Genomic DNA, 14,828 nt, shown 5'->3' with positions numbered 1-14,828 from the left:
GTCCTAAGCTTCAATGAAACTGGAATCCACATGGCCCACCTTCTAGAAGAGGGTGAGATGCATATGCAATGAGTAATGTAGAAATTTGAAATTACCAAGATCACCTTGTTGAGTTTTCACCATCTGCTGATGAATACTATCAACAATGAATGTTCCAAAATCATACCCCACATTAGTATGTGGGTCCTGAATGTCTAGAGCTATCACATACAATGCTAGGGAGGCATCCATAGATCCATCTACTCCCAATAGTTTGTTCAATCTAAAAATTGTTTTCTGAAAGTATGCATACAAATATGAGAAGGGTATAAAATCAGTAACCATTTTTGAGAATTCTCATTTCATCTTGTTTTGATTTTTCCTCAGGATATGTCGCAACATTGCATGTGTTGTATAGAATTCTCTCTATTTCTCAAATTCTGCTTTCAACTTTTCTAGGTTAATAGGAACTAACATGGGACCCTGCAAATCAAATTCTTCAAAAAAAGCATCCTTGCTTAATGTACAGAGAATGCTCATATCCTTTCTATGAAAGGACCGAGTGATTGGATTATATGCATTTACTAGTGTCTTGATAAGGTCAACATCAACGTATACCTCCAACATTATTAAATTTCCTAGGTTCCTCGTCCATGGATTTGAGACGGGAACCTTCTGCACCCTATTCTTGTAAAAGAACCAGAACAATTCAGTTCCATTAGTGTACGATACTTGAGCATCTCTACAGAAGTTGTAAGCATCTCTAAATGTGTGGACATTAGCACTTTGAGCATTGGAAGATTTAGGGAGAATGTTCAACCATTCTTTTGCAAATTTGGCAAACAATGAAACCTTCCTGCCCTCTCCAGTGCCCTTCTTTACTAATGACTCTACTTCTACCATTCTGATCTTACTGCAAATTCTTTTGGATCTATTAGCTCTAGATGTTTGAGAATTCAATTTTCCTTGTAAACCTTTTGCTTTGATAATTGGTACTTGAATAATGATTATTCAATAATCCCTGCATGTTTAGCTTATAGTAGTACTAGTTTTCTGCAACTTGGTGATGACGTTAATGAGTTTAAATTTTTAAAAGCTTGCATGTGCATAAATATCGACTTGTACAGTGTAGTAAGTACCTTAGTACCACCTTTATTTCATTTGCCTTAGAATGTCAACTCATCAACTGTTGGGAATCAGATAATAGATTTGAAAACATGTTCTTTTGCCCTTTCAAGCTTTAAAATCTTATGAGTTGTGAAACCCTTGTTTCTGCACTTTGTCGTAAGTGGTTTAACTTAACCTTGAATTCTTTTCACAAAACTACGAAACCCTTCTTTTTCTTTTCTTGGGCTATCGCAACTGCTAAATCAAATATTGACTTTACCCTTGATATCTAGTGATAAACCTTATATCTCTTCTAATGAGATTCCCCTTCTATCGTAGCTTCAAAACTTAATCTTTTCACATCGCAGTCTCGCAGTTGTGAAAACCCATTTCCTTCTAACCGATGCGAAGTGGCAAAGACAGCTTCATGTTAAATTTTTGCGGCTTTGTAGGGTGACCATATCTTTCTATTGAAACCTTGGAACATGAAAATCCTTGCCATCATGGTCTCGCAGCTACTAGAAGTCTTTTCCCTTTAACCGTTGTGAACATCCGATGGTGTGATCTCCCTTTTTCACAACTTTGCAACTTAAAAGTTCACCATCATTTAAACTAGCGATGATGCAATCTCTGCCCTTCTCATGATTTCACAACACACATCTTTTCAACTGGAGATGATGCAATCTCTTCCCTCCTCACGGTTGCACAACACACAAACTATTAACTAGCGATGATGTGATCTCTGCCCTCCTCACGGTTTTGCAACACAATCACCTGTATCTTTTCAACCAGAAATGATGCGATCTCTGCTCTCTTCACGGTTTTGCAACACACAAACTATTAACTTGTGATGATGCAATCTCTTCCCTCCTCATGGTTTCACAGCACAATCTCTTGTATCTTTTCAACCGGTGATGATGCGATCTCTGCCCTCCTCGTGGTTTTGCAACACACAAACTATTAACTTGCGATGATGCAATCTCTACCCTCCTTGTGGTTTTGCAACACAATCTCTTGTATCTTTTCAACCAGCAATGATATGATCTTTTCCCTCCTCATGATTTTGTAACACACAAACTATTAACTTGCAATGATGCGATCTTTGCCCTCCTCACGATTTCGCAACACAATCTCCTATATCTTTTCAACCGGTGATGATGTGATCTCTGCCCTCCTCACGGTTTCGCAACACACAAACTATTAACTTGCGATGATGTGATCTCTACCCTCCTCACAGTTTCACAACACACAAACTATTAACTTTCAGTTTGATAGCAACATTGCGATAGACCTGTTAAAGCCTTTCTCATGGTTTCACAACTGCCAATTTCAAACTGATGAAACCCCTTGCGAACCTCCAATTCCATCGACTTTGCATATGTTTTTTTAAACCTTGAATACAATGAAATGATTTGCCCAAAAAATTAAAATTTTACTATGATTATTATTTTTTGTTCGCCAATGTATAATTTTTTTGTAGTTTTAAAATAACATAATTCGCCCAGATTTTACACATTGTTTGAGAGACTATGAATGATTTGCCAATGGAGATTATTATTTTTTCTTTGTAAACTATTTTTTCGTCACAAAAAATAATTTTTTTGTTGGGTATTTTACACCTTTCGTCAATTTTTTACACGTTTTCTAAAGGAAGGGTTTCTTAAAGTATACCCTATATAAATCTACATATAATACTAAAATTCATTCAACCAATTAGAACATAGAAAATTCATTTTATTTTTTAAAAAAAAATAATGTATAAAAAACTCAACTTAAATAAATTGTGATTGGTATATTAGAACTCATTTTATAATAATTAATCAAATTATTTTTCCTTATTCTTATAGTTTGTGGAAACAACACAAGTTTTTGAAATAAGAATAACAAGTTATATTTTCATTTTTTTTTTTTAACTATTATTTCTCATTTCTTTTAAAGGAGAGGCTTATCAAAATGGATTTGTTTCATGTAACTTAATTTTGAAATTAAATTGCAACAATTGTGATTGTAACTCTTTTTAATGTTTTAATTTATTATTTATAATTAAATTTATATACAATATTTTTAGTTTTAAGTGGATTATATTATTTTATTAATATTTAATTAATTTAATCTATAAAAAATATTTAATTAGTTCATTCCTTTTAATTTCATTTTAGTTTTGAAATTTATTTTCTAACTAATATAATATAATTTTTAAATTAGTCTAATTCTGAATATTAATAATTAACAATTAATTTTTTAAAAATATTTTTTATCGTGGAAGTGAATGAAGCACTCAAATCATAAATAGCAAGCTATCTTGTTTTTCTCATATTCTTTCTTTCTCTTTTCATTCAATGTTCTATGTAGACTCCTAATTTTGTCATTCAATAGCAAAAAAATTGGACAATTCTTTGCAATAATCAAATTTTAGGAGACTCGAAAAGAAAATTGGGTTTATATATTTATGTGGACGAATTGTAATTTTGTTCAAATGAGTTTATATCTTCTATATTTCATGAAGAATATGACTTTCTTGAAATCAAAATTCCTAAAGTTCAACTGCTAGTTATATAAGTTTAAGGAAAAATTAACATGATTTTTGTTTTAAGCCCAATTAACGTTTTTAACCTATCGTATTAATCATAAAAACTTTACATTCATACTAATTTGTATATGAAAAAAATCAATGAAAACCAACATTAAATGTATTAGTTTACACATCTATAGAAACTTTCATTCAATATAGTGTATTGATTATAACTTGAACTGGCATTTTGTTGAGGAGAGATGCGCGTGACACATATCTGTATGAGGCACTTGTATTTAATTTTATTTCTTGTCAATATATTTCTACAAATCTTTACATGACAACACTGTGCATGTCACTATCAATGCCCACTTATTATGCTATAAATAATCTTAATGTCTAAGAAGTTGGTGGTGTGAGTTTCATTTTTCTTGTTTCAGGTCTGTTGTCCGGTTATAAAATTCTTTCAATTTTATAAAACTTGGTTAATTTTTGAAAATTATCCAATTTTAAGCTTTCAATTGGCCATTTTATCTCTGAATCTTTGTGAGTTTATGAATCTTCATGTGTCCAGCTTGTTCCCAAATACCTGCGGCGCTTGAAATTTTTGAAAACTAACTTCTAAATTTCAGGTTATTGCAAGTTAATGAAGAGACCCAAAATATGTGTTTTCAAGTTTATCATTACCCACTAACCTCTCAAAAAGGTTAATGATAACTTTCAAATTGTGAATTTTGGAGTAGGTTAATGAACCTCTCCAAAAATGCATATTTCTTAACATTTCAAATAGATTAATGATAATTTTCAAAATGTGCATTTTGGAGTAGGTTAACTAACCACACCAAAAACACATTTTCCTTAAAACTGTTTGAGGCAATCATTAACCTCTCTATTTAGCTGATAGGGTCAAGAACTGGACAGCAAGGAAATCGACGAGAATGTTGCCGTTGCAAATTTATTGGATTTGGATACTTTTGGAGATTCTTTGGCTGTTGGGTCATGGATGGAAGACTGTGGTGATATGAAATTTGCAAAAATGTCACCTGTCTCCTCTGCTTGTACTGAATCAGAAGGCTCCAGAGCATTGATGTCAAAACTAGGAGCAGAAGGCTGTAGCACATGAGGAGCACGCTCTTTAATCAAACCCAGTGATTTCTGGCATTGAAAATGATATTCCCGTTGCAAGGCAAAGACTTTCATGCGAATGGAGGGTTTTCAGGAAGCAAGCACAATGTGGCAAAGAGACAAGAAAAAGATTTACAGAGCTTAGACGCAATGCTTTCCATCAATGGTGAAGTGAAAGGATTAATTTGAAGGCTCACATGGAAGAGAGCATGTGTGCATCATGAAAACTGAGGAATATCTCGAGCTTTAGAAAACAAGTAGTTGATGTTAGATAGCGTGTGCTTCATAACACCAATTGTTACTGCCATTTCGTAGTTTCTCATTATCCACTATTCGATAGAAATCTCAAAAACAAGTTTCGCATGCGCTAAAGTGGCATGAAAGTCCGCAGATAGTTGTGAAACTTACAAACTCGGCTTATGAAGGCCACCTAGATGTTATGAAGTTGATGTTAGGTAAATCAAGATTCTTGATGTTCATGGCTCGCTACATGTTTGACAGAATGTCTGAACAAAATGTGGTCTCAGGGATTGGATGAATAATGTAGGCCCAGCGGAATGCACCTATCTCTCACGCATGCCCACCTAATGTCTATGGTAAAGATGCTATACATCGTGTCAGGCTTCTGTCACTCTGGTTTTGCTCAAGATTAATTAGTGTTGTTTGAGAATATATCGAGTTCACATATTTCTGAGAGTCGGCTTTTAAAGCTTTATCAACATCTGTACTCGGGCGAGAGGAGATTGTCATGGTACGCAAGGTGGCAGATTGCCATCAAAACTGCAGAAGCAATATTCAATACGTTGTCAACTCACAATACTGCCTTGTTGGGATCATCTTCAAAATGCGGCTTTCCTTTCCAAATGCTAAATTTTTAAATGTTTAAATGTTTAAAGATTGACCTAAGGGCACGCATATAGACAACCTGTGGATAAACATTGATATATATATGGAAACTTGCCAACGTTATATGATACCACCATGATCATAGTGCGGGCATGTAACTGGAATAAAGTTGATTAACGTTGACCGTTCCCTTCATAAAGTGCAGAGAAGGATCTTTTTGCAAATAAAAACAGGCCACCTCATCCAATACTTGCCAACTAACTGATCCTCAACCTGCGGCTTTCCTTCACAGTGGGAAATGTTTTAAAATTTTGTATTCATATGGGGCCACAACATACACACCAGTTCAAATGCACATTGTTTATAGTGTGATCAATTAAATAATCATGTCGCCAGCCAATCTCATGCCAAGTATTTAAACTAGTGTCACGGTTTGATAGCTGTGGATAAACAATATTACGGCATATATACCAGCTTGCCAACTTTATAAGAAATATTGGCTGTCCAAGATAACTGCACCAAGGCGAATCAACCCGCTGGGTATTAACTAACCTCATGCATTTGGGAATTCTTTGTAAAGGTTGCCTCTGAGTTTATCTCCCAACATTTTATAAGCCATGGCAGCTATGAGAGGTAGAGACCTCTACTACCAGAGCTAAAAAATCTATACACTTTGTGAATCCTATGATTTCCTCTGGTACCCTGTTGAGAAGGAAAATAGACAAGTTTTCATAGACATAAAAATGGAGTTGATAATAAATTGAGAGAGACCCTTTGTAGACATGAAATGAATGATAAATGTGAGAGCCTTTGTATAATTTGGAGACCTATAGTAAATGATCAGATTGGTGCCATAGCCATAGTGGTGGAAGTTGGCAATCCAGTTCAGTAATAATTTTATTTGAATAAGTGGGGGAAAAGCATGACAAGACAGTAGTTTTGAGATGATGAGAGCCTTGAATTAAAGGGAATTTTAATAGTTCATTGTCAGGTTCATGGACAAGTTATGGAGCATGTAAACAGTACTGAGATCACTCCTAACTTGTTTGACATAATGCCAAAATAAAAGGGTGGTGAAAATGAATCAAACATATAGAATGATAGCAAAGTGTTTGTCAAAATGAAATGCCCGTTTCTAACCTATAGCCTTGAAAGCTTCACTAATTACGTCACTCAAATTCAGCTGGCAACAAACAGTGCAGTGCAGGGTTGAAGACATTCACAAATTTGATAAAGAAAGATTGATAATCAATCATGAAGTACAAGTATCAAAGGCTGGATTATGCTCCTATTCTAAGAAGTACACTTCCAGATATTGGTGATACCACTTTAGGAAGTGTCTGCCTTCAAGACTTCTAGTCATCTCTGGTGAATGAAGAAAGGACTCCATTAGCTAGAAAGATATTAGAAAGTGGCTTGGCTCGAGCAGGTGGACACCCCATTTCATCACAGTGCTCAGACTTGGTATTGGAGCATGTGAAAGCTTATCATCTGGATACTAGAAAAGTTATTTCATTGAACAATAAAGTAATTGTCTGTCTAGATTCTGCCTCTATTGCTAGTGTTTTTCAATTGCCTACCCAGATGCAATATGCTAACATCAATCTAAGAACTGCCAAAGAGTATTTTACTGCAAATCAGACTCAATGTCTAAACACCATTGCCAGGTCATGGTTCTTGCAACCAAGAAAAGGGAAATCTCAATTAGGAAAATCCATTCACAGGTTGTTGTTAAAAGAAGATGTGGCAAACATGGTGACCCTACTAAGAAGGATCGTTGGTCTTTGGGACTCACGAGTTTGAAGGTTGGATGTTTCTTTTTATCAACATGATCTCTAAAGGAAAAAAACATATTGATTGGGCTTAACTTATTAGTGATTTGCTACATAGACAACTCATGGGACTTCAAGAAAATGATTACTTTTATATGACTTCATATCTTTTCTATGCTATCGTAAGCACCAAAAATTGGCTAGGACTTAACCAGTAGGGCATTTATGATGAGACAACCTTCATTTATAATCATCTTCCTCAAATTTAGTATGATAATAGTCTACACCATTTCAGAAGAGTGAATGATGCACTCACCATGCTAACTGTAAGAGAAATTCAAGGGAACATTGGACTCAGAATTTCACTAGAAGCAGGGATGAAAGTACAAAAATATGGAAGTGTTTTCATACAATTCTTGAAGTTTACTTATATCAGGTTAGCTACCTATGAGGGGTATCCACTGATGCTACCTAGACTTTTTGATGATAAACTGGTCTTAATCAAAATGTCCAGGCAAATTAGTCAAATCAATAAACTTCACAAGAATAGGAGGATAGATGAAATACATTTTCCTATCGGTATCGGATATTATAATTGTGATACTACATCAGATGCCAGGAACATTGAAAGATCTATTGCCACAATAAATTTTCATCCTTACACGATGCATTTCCCTTATGACAGTAAGGGCTATGTAGTGAATGAATTAAAGTTAAATCCCAATCTTGGTCACTTCCCAGCTCTAGAAGACTTTTGGGAGGACTGTGAAAATGATTTTGAAGTAAGAAAGAGAGATTGGATGCGACTTACAATACGGAAGGTGATAGACTTCAAGTTGGACATTGATGTGACATGTGTCAATGATGATGAGTTTTCTTTGGTTGATCCTTATAATTATGAGAAAATTGAATTGCCAGAGCTCCCTCCTATTGATTGGTCAATTCTTGAGTTAAAAAGCTTAAAGGAGAGGTTTGCCTATGTTCTTAAAAGGACAAGAGATTGGATCAGTAAAGTTAGAGCCGTAAAAGTGACTGGTGAATTTCAAAAAAAAGAAAGGAGAAATAATATAGGGGAATCATCTCGGCTAGTAATAGAGGTGAGTTCTAGTGAGAAGATGCAGCAACTAGATATAGGTGCTCAAGATCGAGATGAAGATCTGAATCAACTGGATAAATTTATAGTCAAAATAAAAAGGACAAGAATGAAAGGTAGAATGAATCAGGAAGGGAATGAATCTAATGAAAAAGATCAAAGAACTCCCCAAATTGTTGAATCACATGTCCCTATTACTTCCCCTCATGATGCAGCGATTCCTCATTTGAGTCTCTCTCCTCCTAATATACTGTTAATAGACATCAAACAATTAGATAACTCATTATCTAATTCAGAACACTTAATGGTGATTGCTAAAAATGTAACAAGTGATGTACAAGCTTCAAAAATTACACATTCATGATTCCAGAACAATCTTCAGAAGAGGAAAAAAGTTGTTCAAATGATCCTGCCCCTATTTGATGTGATCTCTAGTATTCTTCTAAAACCTCCTAAGGTGAAAAAGACCAAGGTGATGTCCAGGTTAGCTATTGATGAAACTTCAAGCAACTTGTGTGTGGAATTAGCCAAACCTATAACTGAAAAGAGTGTTGATGAAGCATCTAAATCAGATTTCATTCTAGAAAAGGTTGATCTTGGTCCTTCTAATGCAAAAAGAGAGTTTCAAAATTTTGAAGTGATTGCTACTCAGATGTTGCAAAGGGAGAAGGAAGAGAAAAAATTCAAAGAGCAGCTCAAGGATCAAGCTCAGATGCTGGTATCATATATTAATTCAATCAGCAATCCTTCTAGTGCCCAAGCTGTGTTTAGTCCACCAATTTTAGCAGGCCCTAATAGTATTTTAGATCATGCTATTGTTGAAAGAATTGACAAACACAAGTCATATAGTATGATGATCAAAGCTTGGATATACAAGATGATAGAGGATGTTTCAACACTTATAAATGGAATGAAGGAGATATATGGAAAAGCCATTGCATAGATATAGGAAATTTCTAAAGAGCTGGAGAATAGCAAGGAACAAAAATCCAGTTAGCAAGAAGTAGCTGATGAATTAAAAGGAATCGCCAAGTTAGATACGAACACCCTACTTCTTGAGAAAATTATTGCTGATCCAACTGAAAACCAAACACGTATCTGGAGTAAAAGTGTTGGTTGGAAGGTGATAAACATTAGCAAAGTGATCACTGAGTTCAAAAAGCTAATAGCTTCTTTGGAGTAGCTGAAAACAAAAGACATAGATGAATTAATTTCTACTATCATAGGTGGGGCACCAGTAAGTGACCTTCAGCATATTGATTGTCAGTCTCTCCTTGATTCTTTCAGTGCTCAGATTTATTCAAAAATAGAGAACCATGTATTAGATGTTGAAACTATGATGAAGCTCACCCTCATTGCAGTCACTCTGGGACATTGTAACATTTCAGCCTATCAACAAGAGTCAAAAGAAATTCAAGATAGATACTTCACAGCCAAACTCAGGATGAAAAATATGTTCATTTCGAACTATGAATCAATGATAATCATCCTAGATGCTTACAAGGCTTTTTGGGGTAGATCAATTATGTCCAGGTAGATAGAGTTAGTAGCTAGTAGAATCAGTGATTGTATATGTAAACATCTTTAGGAACTCTAGCTAAAGTTTTGTTTTGGCAAGTTTCCTTGTATAGGTTAATTTTCTTGAGGTTAGTTAACCTTACAAAATTACATATTTTGGAGGTGGTTATTAACCATGAAGAGGTAGTTATTAACCTCTATGTCTATATAAGGACACCTTTTGGCCTTGTAAAAGTGACTTTTTGGTTTGAAAAATAAGGGAACACTATGCTGAAATTTTGATTAAGGGATAAATTTTGGAAAGTACGTACACTTTTTATCTTTGAATTGAAGAATCTCTATTGCTTTCTTAGTGCAAGGAAATGAAATGAGATGTTCTTTGTGTTTCTTATTTTAAAATCAAAATTGTTATATGCAATAGTAGACATTCTCATGGTGCTATGCAAGTGTTTATGAATGATATTGAATGTACTTGGTAATATTGGTTGCTTTCAAGCATAGTTCTTGATCACCGTTGTTATCAGTCTTGTTTATCGAAGAAGGTTGTGAGGATGTGTGGTGCATTTGTCCTAAATGACTTTCCCTTGACCTTTAAGTTTTTGATTCTTTATTTGAAAATCCTTTTCAAAATCCATATCATACGAGGGAGTTGCCCCTCTAAATGCAGAGGAAGGCCGCATACCAAGGGCCTCTCCAATTGTTGTGAACGATTTCCCACACACTCCATTGGGCAAATTCTATTGTGACAAATTTTTTTAACAATAAGGTCATAATTTTAGTGTATAAAATAAGTGGTCTAATAAATTACGTTTGTTTGAAGTTTGACCTTTCTCCAAACATCTGAAATTAAAGTTAAAACATTAAATTGGAACTTTTAATAAAGTTACCAATTATGGTTCTATAATTATAATTATTTAATTTTGTTCTTTTCATGTGCAATACGTTATTCTAAGTGTTTTATGCATTTCAAATTAAAGCATAGGTGAACTTTAATTAAATTCGTATCTAAAATTATAATTTCACACTAAATTAAACATATATTTCTTTTTCTTTTTATGTGAGCCATAATCTTAATCTAATTTAATTGTAGTTGAATGCTAATTTTTATTTAATCTAATTATTTATTTTAATTATGTCTAATTATTATTTGTTTATTATTGTCCATAGAATCTACTATTGTAATTAAATTGATTAAGTAGTTATAAGAATTTTTATAAACCAATTAGAATCAAGTATTTTTTATTTTTCTTCACGCTCCATTGAATAATAAAAAAGTGAGATATCGAAGGACTAAGCGAATAAGCGAAAAGCGCAGGGTTTGTAGTGAATAAACAAAAATTGCAGTGAATGAGCAAAAATTGCAGGGATTCTGAATGAGTGAAAATTGCAACAAGATTTATAGACACTTAGGCATTTGATCTGCAATTTTTTTTCATCCCAGTGCATGGATGGTGATGCGTGCCCGGGGGGCGTGGTGATCATTTATGGAGGAGAACGCTTCTCCATCCCGATTTGATTTTCTCTTTCCTTAACTCTTTGATTACCTCTACTTTGCTTTTTTTTTTTCTGCACTATGGAGTTGGGCTCTGATGGCTCCCTTATTGCCATTAATCCAAATCCTACTACGTTATCTCCATAGCCTATCAATATGCCTTTAGGTTTTGGTTCCCTCACTTTGCCTTCTAGTGTTGAAACCCCACCCTTAGCTTCTATACATAGCCCTAGCCCTTCAACCTTGGCCTCAAAAGAAGACTTTTGTAGAGATGGTGGCACCTAGTAATCATGGGGTCTCCATTGATGCAAGATTTGTGCAGGTGGTTAGAGACAAGAGATCATTCAAGGAAGGTAAGGAATCTCCCAACCTTTTGAATGAATTTTTTGTCTCACCAAATGACACTATGCTTGAGGAAATTGCTTTGGCGAAGTCTTGTCTTTGTGACACTACCATTTTCTTTGCATGTGTTGATATTGAAAAATGTCCTCCTAGAAATTTTTTTGATGATTGGTTTCATAATTTATGGAATTTAAAACTAGGGCTTAAAATTTCCTTCTGTAGATAGGTTCAAAAAGGGCTTTTCATTATTTTCTTTCATAATCATGAGGCTCAGGTCGAAGCCCTAAAATGGCAATACTGGAATGTTGGTAAAACCTCCTTTAGGGAATTGGCTTGGTCTCATGATGCAGTATGTGAAGAAGTCCTTACTCTATCTTCACCCAGGTGGATCATTTTAAAAGAAGTTCCACCATTCCTTGCTCAATTGCTTTCTCCTTTTGGTACCATTATCAGAATCGATGAAACATCCAGGCTTGTGGTTAATCTTGATGCTAGGGTTTTAGTTTCTCTTAAACCAAGGGTTTGTATTCCCCAAAAAATTACCCTAAAAATTCAAGGTGAAACTATTTCCTGCCCGGTTGAACTTCTAGGGTGTCTTAATGATTGTTTTCTATGTAAAAAAGAAGAGCAAATCTAGAAGAACTATCTTATCATTAATAACAAAAATGTTGAACCAAAATAAGGGGACATAGCTAACGGTAACCATATCAACAAAGAATTAGCTATTATCCCATCTTCTTTGATTCCCACTCAAAATTTTGATAGATCTTTTGGTTCTCATATTAATAACCCCATAGCTAATCAACCGAGCAAGACTCAACACCCTGCCATTTCTGACTAGAATAGCAATTTGAGGGATAATGAGGGATTTGAAAAAGTGAAAAATAAGAAACAAAGAAAAAATAATACTCAACAATTGGCCCTCGATCAAATCCATTCTACTTCTAAATCTAAACCCTTTGCTTCTCTGGCATCTCCTACACTGTTGGTTGAAGATAGACCATCTATGGATGGAAGGATCCTTGGTAAAAATATTTTGTAAGTTCAAAGCTCAAGCAATGGTAAGTCTGGTGATATTACCATGGGTGAGGTCCCTATGGACATGATTAGTGGTAAGGATTTCCCTAACCTGAATGTAGTCCCCCCTTCTGATAATAACACCATCAACCCCCCCATCTCTACCCTTAAAGAGTTGGATGCTGATTTTTATATTGAAGTTATTCAGGCTAAGAATGGATCTGATAATGCTAAGTCACAAAACCCAGTTCGATCCAGCATTACTGGGGACCATGGAAATCCTAATTGCATGTTGACTCAAACCATTGTTGGATCACATGTTATTATGGATTTTGACTTGGTTGGATCCCAGTCGAAACACTCTCAATCTTATAATAGTTAGGATGAGGATTATCCCCTCATGGGATCTAATGCCTCTAAGAAAAAGGGCAGACCCTTAGGTTCTAAAAATGAAAAGAAGAACGGGGAGATCTTGACTCCCCTTACTGGCCCCTTGATGCACTCTTCATCATGAAGGTCATATCTTGGAATATAAAAGGCCTCGAGTCTTCTGATAGGAAATCTATCATCAGGAGATTTTTATTGGGGCATTAAAACATAGATATTTCTATGATACAAGAGCTCAAAGCTATTAACTTTCTTCTTTATTCTTCTTTGGATTTTATCTGGAGGGATGCTATTAAAATTTGCACTAATCATTCTAAAGGGAAGGGTGGTGCTGCCTTTCTTATTAATCCTTACTAGGGAAGATATAGTAAATCCACTGGAAGCTCCTCTTGTAATCGTGTGGCTTGGGTCATGATTGAATTCAATGACACATCTTTTGGAGTTTGCTCCATATACGCTCCCAATGAGACTAAAGATAGGATCATTCTTTGGGATTGGCCTCATAATCTAGCCAACATACCCTAGATTCTGGCCAGAGAGTTTAACATGGTTGAGAATCAAGATGATAAGTCTAGTGGTCTTCCTTTTGCTTGGAAACATCAAGAGAAGTTCTATTGGGATTGTTGTAAACATAAACTTAATCTATTTGATCCTATCGAAGGGCGTAGAAGGGATACTACCAGCCAATGGTTCACATGGTGTAACTTTCAGTAGGGGTCTAGAAGGATTTGCTCCAGGCTTGATAGATTTTATGTTGATTTTGACTTTTTTTCATTTTCTCCTAATCAATAGCAATCCCCTATTTTTCCTTCTTCCTCTACTCTCTTTGATCATCTTCATATAGTTGCACTCATCAACATAAGGAATGCTCTGGCTCCTAGTGCTCATCATAGTTATAAGTTTATTCTTAACACATCCTTGCTTAATGATTAGGATATTGATATTGCGGTTAAGATGGTTTGGTTATTCGATCTTATTAACCATTTCCCTTCTCAAGTTGATAGATGGAATAGAAATGTCTCCTCATGGAGGAAAATATTTCAAACCTTAGGTCAAAGAAAGGCTAAAAACTACAAAAGAGTGGAAAATGAATTGAAAGATCTCCTTCAATCTGCTAAATTATATGCCCAAGCTAATTCCTCCTCTTTATCTCATCTTGAATGTGTCTTTGCTGCTAGAGATTCTCGGAGGAGGCATCAACATATTAAAACCATTGGAGCCTTTGTTAGAAGCCATCAACAATGATTGAAATATGGGGATAAAGGCTCCAAATTATTTCTTAATTACCTTAAGAAAAAATAGAGTAAAGAGAAAATTGATAGAATTGTTATTGATAATCAAGAGCTTACTGATATCAATGACATTGCTGCTGCCTTTGAGGAATTTTAAAAAGTTCTTTTCAATTTTGAAGATAGTAGTAATACCAAATATCTTAGGAATAAATGCAAGGAGCTCATTCCTAAAAAAAAATTTGAGGGTGATGTCTCCATCCTTAGGGCTAGGATATCTATTTAGGAGATCTCTGATGCTATATCTTCTCTTAAGAAGGATAAACCACCTGGGTCGGATGACCTTCCTGTTGAATTTTACAAATCTAACATTGATTGGATTACTAAGGATCTATTTGATTTATATTCA

The 14,828-nt window shown here is 34.8% G+C and overlaps 1 pseudogene; it reads left to right on the top strand.

Annotated features, from left to right (window-relative positions):
• Window positions 1–2,179: 2,179 nt before the first annotated feature.
• LOC149579750 (glutathione S-transferase F10-like) overlaps window positions 2,180–14,828 on the top strand; it is a 146,702-nt pseudogene continuing 134,053 nt past the window's right edge.

This window comes from Cupressus sempervirens, chromosome 1 (genome assembly GCF_028749045.1).
Source record: "Cupressus sempervirens isolate cs-2001-9-10 chromosome 1, ASM2874904v1, whole genome shotgun sequence".
NCBI classification, from domain to species: domain Eukaryota; kingdom Viridiplantae; phylum Streptophyta; class Pinopsida; order Cupressales; family Cupressaceae; genus Cupressus; species Cupressus sempervirens.
This window is presented reverse-complemented; position numbering and strand designations above follow the sequence as displayed.